The following is a 12,669-nucleotide window of genomic DNA, read 5'->3' on the forward strand; positions in this document are numbered from 1 at the left end:
CACACACACACACACACACACACACACACACACACACACACACACACACACACATAATTGTGTCACCATTACCACCATTGACGTGGCGACGCGTTTGCGACGTGTTCGCGCGAATGAAAGGAGCGTGACGTATTTCTCGCCTTTCGACGACACGGCCAGCGTCTCGTCGTCGTGACGACAAAGAAGGAGGCAGATGAAGAAAGATACGCTTCTCCGTCTCGTCGACGTCGCCGTCAGCCTGCGAGACGGCCGTGATTAACCGTATCTCTTTTCCCGTCTCTATTATATCCAGTGATACAACGCAGAGGAAAAAGAAGACTAACAATCGGTGAGTCATAGTTCGGACCGTCGTCGTTGGGAAAGCGACTTGTATTCCGCTTTTCCAACGACGAGCCGCACGTATTGTGCTCACCGACTCGGGGGAAGTGTTCACGTCGCCTTCTTCTTCGTCGTCGTCGTCGTCGTCGTCGTGGTTATTACGAAATTATCCTCGCTGCGTCAGCTTTAATTTTACATAGTCGTTAAATCGCTTCGGTGAATTATACGAACCACATGTTTCTCGATAACCCGAAGTCCGTGCTCGAGGAGGAACGTCGTCACCGCGTCACGCTCCGAACCTTGAGTCACCGCGGCGCATCGTCGCATCAATGACCCTTTCTTCGTATGCACCCTAGCTGAGTTTTCTTTCCCCTCGGTCACGCGTGAGAGAGAAGGAATCGCAAAGGCGTAAAGCCTGTATCACACTAACGATTGGCGACCGTTTCTGCGTTTGCGTCTACGATTGTCTCTTGACCAATCCAGCAGCTCCTTTCTGATTTGTCAAGAGACAGTTCTAGACGCGAACGCAGACGCAGTTGCCAGTTGCTAGTGTAACACGAGCTTAAGAAACGGAGCTCGAGAGCCGGCTTTTCGCCGAGTGCTTTCCCTTTCTTTGGAAAAATTGTTTTCTGTGAATATATGAGGAATGAAAGGATGAGAGAGAGAGAGAGAGAGAGAGAGAGAGAGAGAGAGAGAGAGAGAAAAGAAGAGAGAGAGCGTGGGTGGGATGTATGTGAGAGTGGGTATGTGTGCGCAACCGCAAGTACGAACATGTAAAAGATGACAGACTGTCGGCGAAGTGAAATTGTCGATGCGGCAGTGGTTAGTATCGAAACAAAGAAATGAGAACAACGGCGTGAAAGAGAAGGACAGCGAGTGTGTGAGAGTGATTTGTGAGTGTGTGAGAGATAGATAGAGAGAGAATCAGAAGGAAAGATATTAGGAGAGCGTGCGAAGGTGAGACCCGACAGGGATGCTTAGTTCGGGCGAAACGGGCCGCGGGTCCCGTGGTAATATACTTGTGATGACGAATTACTTATACGAATACCGATTAGCGAAGTAGTGATTTTGTTTAGCATATCCGGGTTACGATATATATATATGTGTATATATATATATATACACACATATATATACATATATATATATATATATATATATATAGGGAGGCAGGGTGAGAGACGATAGTTAACCGCGCGCGACCCAAGGTCAGCGAGCTCCGATTTCGGCAGCCCTGTTGAGGGTGGCCAGTAGTAGCGCACTGTCAGGAGAACGAAGGGAGAGACAGCGAGAAAAACAGCAAAAGGAAAATCCGAAATCCACTCGTTCCTGCGCGTTGACTGCGAGCGAGACGCCACTCGATAAATTCTGTATAAAAAAAATTCGCTTTACAAAAGTCTACACATGTACACACTTGATACAAAACAACAACACCATTACACATTTGTACACATGTCCGAAACATACATATACAAGAACACACACACACACACGCGCGATACACCGTACCATACAGTTACACATACTCGAATCTGTAGACTCTCGTAGGTTACTATTAATTGTAATGAATTATATCTTATATATATATATATATATATACATATATATATATTAATGTATAATTATATTTAGTTCTTAGGTTATAATGGCTATCATTTCCCGCTTGTACATATGCCGTGAGCTCGAAAAAATTAAATCTTTAACAAAGAATATCTATAATTTTTTCGACTGTTTTTGTACAGAGATAAAATAAAAACAAAAGGCCTCGTGCTTATGAAATTTCATGAATATAAAAAAAAACACGTGTGTCGATTACTTCGCGCATCCTGATCACCTTGACCGATCGATCAATCGAGCGTGCGTGCGTGCGTGCGTGCGTGCATGCATATGTATCGTTCCGTTATCGTTTTTCGTTATTTTCGATAACGTTGCAAATATTTACGCAAGTTCAGACGAAACGGCGTAAATAGCAATAAACGTCACGCAAATGTCTCAACATTTGAAGTCGGGCGCGAACACTACGTGTGTTAAACGTTTCGAATTGGACGATTTGCGCAGCGGTGCGAATGGTCAATAAGCTTCAATACAATGCGAATAATAATTAGTAATGAAGTAACGCGGCGGCGCGTCGATTATTGCAAAGTGTCGCGGCGTCCGCGCGCAAGGCCGCGCCGATGGTTTTGCGCGGAGTATTTTATTAGCGACGATGCGTCACGCCCGTGTTTATCGAGTAAATATCGAAAAAAAGATGACCAAATTTTGCGGCTGTAGCGCGCGGATTTGTTCAACACACAGCGGAGACCGGGCGGTTATCGATTATTTATCCGTTATTCATTCTGGCGATCCACGTCTCTCGCGATTGCACGCGCGTTGTCGCGGAAACGCTGTTTTTCTCTTTGTTTTTTTTTCTCTCTCTCTCTCTTCTGCACGTATATGTGTATATCGCCGGAACACGGACGTACGCGAGAAATCGAGAAATCCTACACCGTCGCGCGAACACGTTCCACCCAGGATCTCCGACGTAATTATTCTCGGAAACGCCCTCGATCGAGATAATTCGAGGATACACGTGTCTTAAGAGCGCGAATCAACATTGTGCCGCGTTATTCCTCGCAAACGTGCAATTTCGTCGACGAGATAGCGTTACCGAATGTTCCGCGAACGAGCCGATAAGAGGACTCGCGAGATCGCCGCTTGTCATTCAGCGTGAAAGAAAGAATAGCTGTGACGTAACGGCCTGGGAGATATGCGTAAAATGTGTCTCGCGCGGCGCACTCTCAGATAATTCTTCGATAATTCGTGCGAGAATTCGCCCGTCGACGGAGAATAAAGCGAGACGGGAGCGCGAAATTGCACGATCACGCGTCCGACATTCTATTGACTTGAGTGGTACCATTGTTTTCGCATTTCCCCGATGTTCCCCTGACGAATTAAGGGTTAATTACGGTGCTGGCGTGGCGAGACTCTGCTTGTTGTGCCAACAACGTCGTCCATCGCACGCATACCGCGACGAGAGACTGCTCTCGCCTTGGCTCGAGCAAAATGAGAATTAGCCGCGGGGTTAATTGCCGTTACTCGCCAATAGCGACGATGGTTAATCGTCGGTGGTTGATATAATGCAGTACAGTGGACTGCTTCTGTGACGAACGCGAGGATATCGAGGTCTGTGTCGGTGACGCGACAGGTCGTCCGCAGGACAAAAGGAGTCGAGTGGCAAAGCGAGTAAATTCGATACGCGATTCTTGCGCGCGTTCCTTCGCGCTGAAAGTTCGCGGTAGAAGGTTCAGGATGAATCACGAGGATAGTAAAGTGGAACGATGGTTTATACGCGTCAACTGTCAGCCTTATCACTGACGCGCGACTACGTTGTGATGTAATAGCTGACGATTTCGTCGTGCCGATTTGCATACGACGATTTGCAGTCGTCGTCGCGTCGCGCCTGTTGCAAAGTCTCACACGGAAGAGACAACCACGGTTGAATTAACGTGACGTGTTTGGTTAAACAGGATTTGGTTGAACCAAGCGCAGAGAATGTCTGGTTGTCATAATGAAATATTCTGGTAGTCAAGCACAGACAACATTCAGGTCTAACAACGGTCAGAGTTTGGTTTACTGCTGATCCAGTTATAACATCCTGCTCATTGTGATTACAAAGCGTGGTTGGACGAACGTGACATGTTTGGTCAACGACTGTAGGTTGAACTAAACGGAATTTTTGGTTATTATAATCATATATTCTAGTATTCAATGCTTTCTGGTTACACTATAAATAGACGAAACACAACAGGTATATTGATTAGTGAGAAGTGGTATAGCGCGTAGGCAAACGACTCCACAAGCCCCCCAAAAGTCTTCCCCGGGTTCCCCACCACGATACATAAAGCGAGTTTTTCAGATAAAAAATATATAAACTTTAAACTAACGCAGAAATATAACTTTATATATAAAATATATATAACATTATTGAATCAAACTTCTATAAAAAAAAAATATATATATAATATCATAAAAAAAAAACTAATATTTTAAGAAACATCTTTCAGTTAAAAAAGTAATAAAATTTATGTTAAGAAATGTTGGATATAATTTTGTTTAGTTTCGTTTTAAGTAATCAAATTTGTCTGGTGTTACTTTAACTAAAAATATAATTCATTTATATTTCACAAAGTCTGGTTAATATATTCTGAATTCTGATTGATTCAACCAATACTTTCAATATATAGCGAGAATATATATATATATATATATATATATATATATATATATATATTGCGTTAAAAGTTTAAATATTTGTAATTAAAAACCGAGAAAAAAAATATTCAGAGTTAGGTATCAATGTTATTAGTGTCTCTAGGCATTGGTGATTTTATATTACATCTTGCTCGCGGCGTGGCAAGAAAGCTTTTGGATTAGGTCGCGGTCAAGATAGGCCGAGATCTCTCTGCAAAGGGCACGAGTATCGTGGTCGTGGTCGTCGTCGTCGTCGGCGGCGACGACGGCGCGGCCGTATTCTCCGCGTTCACGCGGAGACTTGGTTCAACAACCTGATCGGGCATGCTTAAGGTTTCCCGGGTCTCTCGACGATGTGGGACAGATAGGAGGCGGTCTCGAGCGCGAGCGGCGAAAAAGTCGAGGCGTGCGAAATGACGGCGAATTATTGTGCTCGAGAAAGAGGAGAGCCCGGGGTAGGGAACCGCCGTCGTTGCTACCGCCGCCGTCGCCGTCGCCCTCACCGTCACCATCGCCACAGCCAGCCGTAGCCACCGATGATGGTTGTCATGGAGGTCAACGTCGGTTGTTGCCCCGGCCCCTTGACGTCGCTTGGCTTGGCCCGCTCCTCGGTTAGTGGCCCCCTTGTAGGTTAGAATTGCTGATTCCATTCGGCACGAGATCTCTTTCCCCTTGAATACATCCCTATCCTTCTTCCTTCCTCTCTCAGCTGCTTTCTTGGACTCCGTCACTTTTTCCTTCTTTGATATCGAATAATTCTCCAGGCTGAAGAAGGAGATAATGACACGAGGATTTAATTGTATCAAAAGATTCGCCGGTCTAGTTTACCTACATCCTTACCACTCTCTCTTCCCGTCTCTTCACTCGCCCCTCTCTCTCTTTCCTCCCTTCTCTTTTCTTTAACATCCTCTCCCCCTCTCCTCCCACCTCTCCTCTCTTTCTTTGAACTCCTCTTACTTCTCTTCCTCCTTTTCTTCTTCCTCGCTCGCCTCTCTTTCTGTCTCGCAGTCCCTGTCTCCCCCGCCCTGAACATCCTCCTCTGTCAATTTCTTCCGTGCGACCTCCTCTTTCCCGAGCTCGCTTCTCGCTGGGACCGTGTATCACTCTGATGCCGACCAACTACATGCGCCAATCGTCCACGTTGCGTAATACCACGAAGAGTGATTGCCGCTAGTCGACCGGCACGACCGGCAAGCCGGGCCGAGCTCTCGATTCACGACGGTGAACGTCGCGATCTTTCGAGTGTTCAGCGAGAGAGGACGATTAGGACGAGAGAGAATAGAATCGCCGCTCGATCTTGGGTGACACAACCTACGACCACGCGTCGGCCATGTGCAGAATGCGCAAACGATCATCACGCGGTTGGATAGGTAATAATGGGTTAGCTTTGTCCCTCATATGATTCCCTTAATATACGGAATCATTGTCTCGAGAAGCCTGTCGTTAACGTGGTCACGATTCAAAGTATTTCGGACAATATCCCGGTACACGAATTCACGGGTACTACTCGGATTTTCGGCCATCTCATGGCTTTGCCTTTACATTATATAATCCATATAATCCTCTCACCATTTTACATACAAAAGTACTGAAATAAAGTCAAGGAAGAGTGTCTACTTAGTCACATATTGCATATTTTATTCAGGTAAGTTCTAACACGGAAATTAAATGTTCCATGAAGTATCTGTACTTTTTGCTGACCTTAGCCTAATAACATTACGCATAGAATGAAGAAAGAATCGATAAAAATTTAAGTAAATAACAGGATCCTCCGGTGCCCAGATACCTGAATATCCCGGTACCTGAGTACGTGAGTAATATCCGATGGATATATCCAGGTATTCCAGGTAATATCCAGGTATTCAGTCAGTACTAGGATGTCCAGAATTAAGGCTATAACACTAAAGCTAAGTGAACGGCGCTTCGTCGGTACCAAAGAGCCAAAGGCCCTTTTCCCTCCGCTTCTTCCGTCATTAGCGAGAGGCTCGGCTCTTGGTGTTTTTCGTCGATGCCAAAGGCGAGTCTTAATTGCGCTTATCGATTGCTGCAACCAGAGGGAACAAGATCCCCCATTCTTGCTGTTCCTCCTTCTCCTTTTCATCATCATCCCGGCTTCCCTTTCGCTCGCTCGCTCGCTCGCTCGCTCGATGATTCGCCCCGTCTTATCATCGAGCAACGGCGAGCCTCCGTAGCCGTCACTTTTTTCTCGCTCTCCGTTGTACACATCTTGGGACGCGACGCATTGTCCCATGTCGAGTGCACTCCGTCGCGACGATGTCGTTTTTGCGCAACGTCGAATAGCGCGCGCAAATCGCCAATGCCGCGAACGAATCCTCGTGGAATCGAACTTGTCCGCGCCGAAACAGTCGCGAGCCGGACACAGCTGCATGTTTATTTACGTACGCGGGGCGAGAGCAGCCGAATCGATCCATCTGTCCGCCGTGCTGTCTTGGTATGATGTGTAAATATTATTTAAGAGCTCTCTCTCTCCGGGATCCCGTTATGAAACGGCAAAATTGGGAAGTTTTAATTGCCTCGCGTCCGTGCTCGCGCGGCTTAATCGTCCCGAACGGCGCTTTATGAGAAGTCCTCGAGAAGTTCGGTTCTGCTCGTGGACATGAAATTCACCGCGTTTCCAATTACCGACGGCCAGGGGAGTGCATCGTGTGGTGTGCAACGCAAACCCTCCCCTCTTCTCCTCCTGCGCTCCGATCCGTTCGGAATTTCGCGACGGCCTCGCGGTCGTTAACCTTACGCGAAAACGGATAAGACGATTCGGTTCTGGCCGCCACGTCGCAAACTACTTATAGATACGCCGGCATGGCGTACGAGCGCATATACGTATATAAAGTGCCATTAAAGTCGCGATACAGGGCGTTCCAGATGTGTCGCGCCCGCTTTCGCGGATGCGACTTCGCGGAGTTTGAGGTCAAACCGTGAAGAAAGAACATTGCTTTATCACGATATTAATCACAAACCTTGTCTCTTTTAAGCTCGTGGAAATTTTCCAACTTGAAAGTATTTGCAAGCGCTCTTAGGGCCATTTTTACAATCTCCGGTTAGCTTTAACTATCGGTTAAGTGTCAACCGTGATTAGTTAATTCTGATGAACGACAAATACGATTGATCAATTCCACTGGAATTATCGGTAATTAAAGTTAACCGGAGATTGTGAAAATGGCCCTTAGGGTCATCGCACATGAAATGCATATGCATGGCATAAAACCATCCCGATCAATGAGCATACTCTGCAAATCAATATTACTATTTTATGTTAAATGCTTATTGGTCGAGACGGTCTTATGCTATGTATATGCATTTTATGTGCGATTTTATGTCCTACTTTTCGCGAATTCACTTGTGGGAAAGAGATTCATGAATCCCCTCTCTTTCTCCCCGAAATCACGAACGATCTGGAATCGCCAGTAGTTTGTCCCGCTCGTAAAAAATCGCGCCGCAAAAGATCAACGATAAGCGATAACGGGTCGTACAAATTCAAAAGGTACGTCGATATTAGTGTCTAGCCATTCTATGAGCCTTATTTTATTGGTTCAGCTCGCAGACTCCTCAAGATGGCGGAATCAATCGCAGTGGTTCATTATATTGTGTCATCACTATAATCATGAGATTACAAAGCAACTCATTTACGGATTTAACTCTTTTGAAAAAGGATAATTCTCAACACTTTTGTTTTACGTTTAATAAGTTGCTGTTGGTCATATACTATCATGGCGCGCGCGTTTGTAACAATAACAAATTCAAACACCAAGGTTTATTATAATCATGGTACAAAAAATGGAAAAAATGACTTGGGGCACATTTCATTTAATATTCGTGTGGCACTTCACCGGCATGAGTTATCCTTATCACACAAATACGTCATTTTGAGGGATAAGTGGCCAGATTGTCTTGTAGGGGCACTAATCGCTACCAGTCGACTACGCGTCACGGATATGTGTGCGCGTGACGTGATAATGATTGATAAACACTTTATGGTACGTTGTTGTTTAAACTTTAACGCACATGTGTTTGCGCTCACGCTCGTGGTTGATTGTAGAAAACGACGCGTGTTAAATTTGCACATGTGTCAGTTCATTGTCATCGTCGCAATTCAACCACACCTATCCCACTTTCTAAGCACTTGTGACGAAGCGCATATAATAAGATAATCGGCCTTGTAATGAGATTATCATGGCGACGCTGCGCCAGCGACTTTTCTTTGAGGCGACCGACGCGTCGCACAGTGTTGCGTAGTGTTAGTTTTTATGGACAAAAATCGGTATTTGAAATCTGTTTAAGATTTCGATCTAAAATTTTAAAAACATAAATTCTATACGGAAAACTGTTTTTCTTATAGTCACTGGCTAAATTTGGAGCAGTTAGGACAGTGAGAGGGAAGGAGGTATATCAGTTGCGGAAAAAGTGATATACTATTTACTTTTATTATTAATATCAATGTTATATAATATTATATATAATTATGTATAATATATATAATTGATATTTTGTCACTTAAAATGAAAACTATACTAAAATGAATTAATACTATATTAAAATTAAAACTATATAAATAAAACAAGAAAAAATAAGAAAATTATTAATAAGAAACAGTTAATAAAACAATTTTAATTGTAATTACATCTCTGTTTTAAAAATGTTTTGTCTATCAATTTCTAGTGGATTCAACTAGAGTCTCCCGTGTCCAGCACTTACATTCTGGATATAATTTTTCACTTCTAAATCGCTTAAAAAAAAGTGAACTCGTGCGCAAAAAGTCTATTTTTTCTTGTGTAAATAATGTTTCAAACTTACAATGTATACTAGAATTAATACAGTGTAACTCAATGTACGTGACATAATTAAATATTTCTGTTCTTTTTGTGAAATTTATCAGTAACTTGGATTATGATGCATATATTTTATATATGCATCATAATCCATATATGCATATATGCATATATGAAAGGTATCAAATACTAGCTTATCGATATTAGCTTATTAAAAGACCAATATATAGATATTGTTAAAATATGAATTCAACTATCTAGTACTAATTTTCTATGAAGAATATGAATCTTTGATATAGATACAATTTTACTTACGATAGTTCTTTTAATTCGCTCCAATTCCTGGAACTGTTAGGTCAGTATTTGACCAAAAAAACTTGTGTTATTTATGCGTTTTATCATATTTCAGACGCTATACTCTTAGTTTGCAAGAAGAAAAACTTTCTATGTTACATTTCGTAAAACAACTTTTTTTCATGAAAGCAAGCTCTTCGCAACATTGTGCGTCGACGGTTTGGCTAACGACGAAGATAGGTAGGGGACGGCTGGCGAGCGGAAGGTGCAATACGCATTGCTACATCTGTGTAGGTTACCGAAGTAGTTAACAGTTTTTCGTTTCGACTTAGTCGCGTTTTCGTGTCGACGCGCTCGTTAGCGCTTTCGAAAGTCTGCGCGTTCGCGCCCGGTTCAAGGACCCTTTTATTATCGACATAAATGACTTCATTCGCGCGTGACTCATCGTTTCGCGTCTAATGTCGGGTCTGTGCCATAAACGGACTATGGTCGCGCGAATATGGTCGTTAGGGAAACGCGCGGCGGGGAGTAACGAGTTCGCGAGGTGCGAAATATCGTCGCTGTCGGCAATGTCCTCTCGCGACCGCTCGAATTCTCCGGATCCGACCGAATAGTAGAATTAATATTCTGGTGTACGGATAATTATTTCCAATATTCGAGTATCCGGTTATTTTGCGGATTAATTCGAATGCCGTGGTTATGTAAGTTGTTTAATAATTAATGACACACCCGTTGTCTGCAGGTAGAACTCATCAAACTCAACACGAAATTTCTCTATTTCGCAAACTACCACATAGAATTTTGAATTATTAATTAAGGAAATTTGGTGAATGATCACGTGCAATATGGTGGATGAATTTTGATGGCAACATCCGCCATTGTGTGTACTTGTAGATTAGATAAAAAACTGAACAAAACACGTAGATTTTTAGAAATCTTTTATTGAATAAAAAAAAAAATCAATGTAAAATATTCTTTCTCAATGTAAAAATATGTATATTAGAGTGAGTAAATATATTATTATTACGCATCGAATAAATATCTCTTATTTTTTCTCTCAGTGTACAAATATCCATTTGAATTTTAACTCGGATATCTTCCAGTAAATTCATTAAATGTCAATTGAAACAACGCCAAATAAAATTTAATGTATTAATTCTCAAACTTCTATATAATATGATTAATCTAACATACCTGCACTGAAAAAAATACGAAAATTTATTTGTGAAATATAAACTTTGTTTCTGTGAATAAATTTTATATCCCACACGTAAATTTTCAAGTATTTTTTTACAGTATGGAAATATATGATGTATCTTTTGACTTGTCTTGGCTTCTCGATGTGCTAGCTCCTGGCTGTTCCCTCGTGGCACTTACACTAGCGCTGACACTCGCGTGGATTTGATCAGAAAAATGCGTGTTAATTAACGTAACGTCCACTAGAAGAGTTCGATCAAGTATTTTACAAGCCGACGAAATATTTCAATTGCCTGCCGGGAACAATAATTTAACGTATCGACGCAATATACTACTAATATATGCGATGTATTGTTCATTAGCTCGAAACATAATGGAAACCCATTATGGAACCCATTAGGAAAAGTATATAACGAAGATGTGATTGATCGTCTTGAAGGTCGGCGATGCTTCGCGTGTGTTGATTGTTATCATTGCGCGAGTCACGTTCGCGAGCGACAACGGTTGACAATTGACGCGAGATGACGTAGTCCCTTTTTCGTCCATTGTTTTGGTAGTCCCGGGCGTTGCGAACTTTTCCGTATAACCGAGTCATTACGCTTCGAGCCGACGAGTGACGAACAGCGCGACGCGAAGATACGTGTATCGGCGCGTTGGTCGCAATTCCCGCGCGTCTCGGGTGATAAAAATATTTCGCCTGCTCTTGAAATATTTAATCGGACCGGGCTCTCGCGCCGGCATCGCGTTAGCATGCATTTCCCCGATTTGAAATTTACGCGAGTGTCAGGGCCAGGTTGAGTATTCGGAGTGCCAGGATGGAATAACGAGGAGCAAAGTGCTGGATCGGGCAACCAGGACGGAGGATTCAGGACAGACTACGACGTCGACAGCGACATACATCACACATTTCCAGGTACGTGAAATCATTTGTTATATGTGATGCTTCCGACTTTAACTGACGTTTGACAAATTTATCGAGAGTAAGGAGAGAAAGAGAGAGAGAGAGGAGAGAGAGAGAGAGAGAGAGAGAGAGGGAGGGAGAGAGAGAGAGGGAGAGAGAGGGAGAGAGAGGGAGAGAGAGAGAGAGAGAGAGAGAGAGAATACGGGCATGGACTCGTGGCTCACATAGCGAATCGTCCGCATTCAGCCAGCCCCGAAACGTCTCTCGCTTGTCGCTGGAGATTCCGCTGTTTGCAGCAGCTGCTTCCGATACTTCTCGCAACCGCCACTCGCTCTCGGGGTAGTTGAGAATTTTGGCTTGCGTCAACGGGGATCGAGTCCAACGGATTTCAGGGATGCAATCTTCAGCGCAGTAGCAACGGAGATGAGGTCATTTTCTTCTCCGAAGTGTGTGTATATATCGCGTCTTTCTCATTCGCCGCGCGATTCAGTACCGTTTCGTAAACTATCCCGATCGATCGCGCCGGATGGGAAAATGCAAATACGAGTGGAGGCAGCATTTGGCCGAAAGAGGGAAAGTTCGAGTGTTGCTGTACGAGAAGCGGAAGGAAGGATCGGCACGAATGCGAACGAAAGCCCGAACGGAGGAACGAGGACGAAAGTATGGCAAGTGTGGCGCGACGAGTCGTCTCGACGAGAGTACCAAATTCTAAAATGTATTTAAAAACACACGCTATATATTGTAGAAACGTATTCTACGAATGTAAACTATAAGAAAAACAATGTAGATACACACGTAACACACGACTCACGCATACACAGACACTTACACCCTGCACGCGCAAACACACACATACACATACCCCTGACACGTGTACATGCCCTTAAGTCGCGCGATTATCATTTCGAGGCGATTATATATATATATATATATATATATATA

The 12,669-nt window shown here is 43.5% G+C and overlaps 1 protein-coding gene across 3 annotated transcripts in view; it reads left to right on the plus strand.

The window, feature by feature from the left end:
- The window catches only part of LOC116847778 (inositol-pentakisphosphate 2-kinase), a 166,170-nt gene that overhangs the window by 96,145 nt on the left and 57,356 nt on the right, over positions 1 to 12,669 (plus strand). The window contains exon 1 of one of the 3 annotated variants that reach the window (XM_032823134.1): positions 10,889 to 11,739. The exons of the other annotated variants lie outside the window; for them this stretch is intronic. The gene's annotated coding sequence lies outside the window, so the exon portion shown is untranslated. Of the gene's footprint in view, positions 1 to 10,888; positions 11,740 to 12,669 lie in introns of those variants that run through there. 3 annotated transcript variants of the gene reach the window in all.

This window comes from Odontomachus brunneus, unplaced genomic scaffold (genome assembly GCF_010583005.1).
Source record: "Odontomachus brunneus isolate Ranch 3 - 2012 unplaced genomic scaffold, Obru_v1 Obru_scaffold_083, whole genome shotgun sequence".
Lineage (NCBI taxonomy): Eukaryota > Metazoa > Arthropoda > Insecta > Hymenoptera > Formicidae > Odontomachus > Odontomachus brunneus.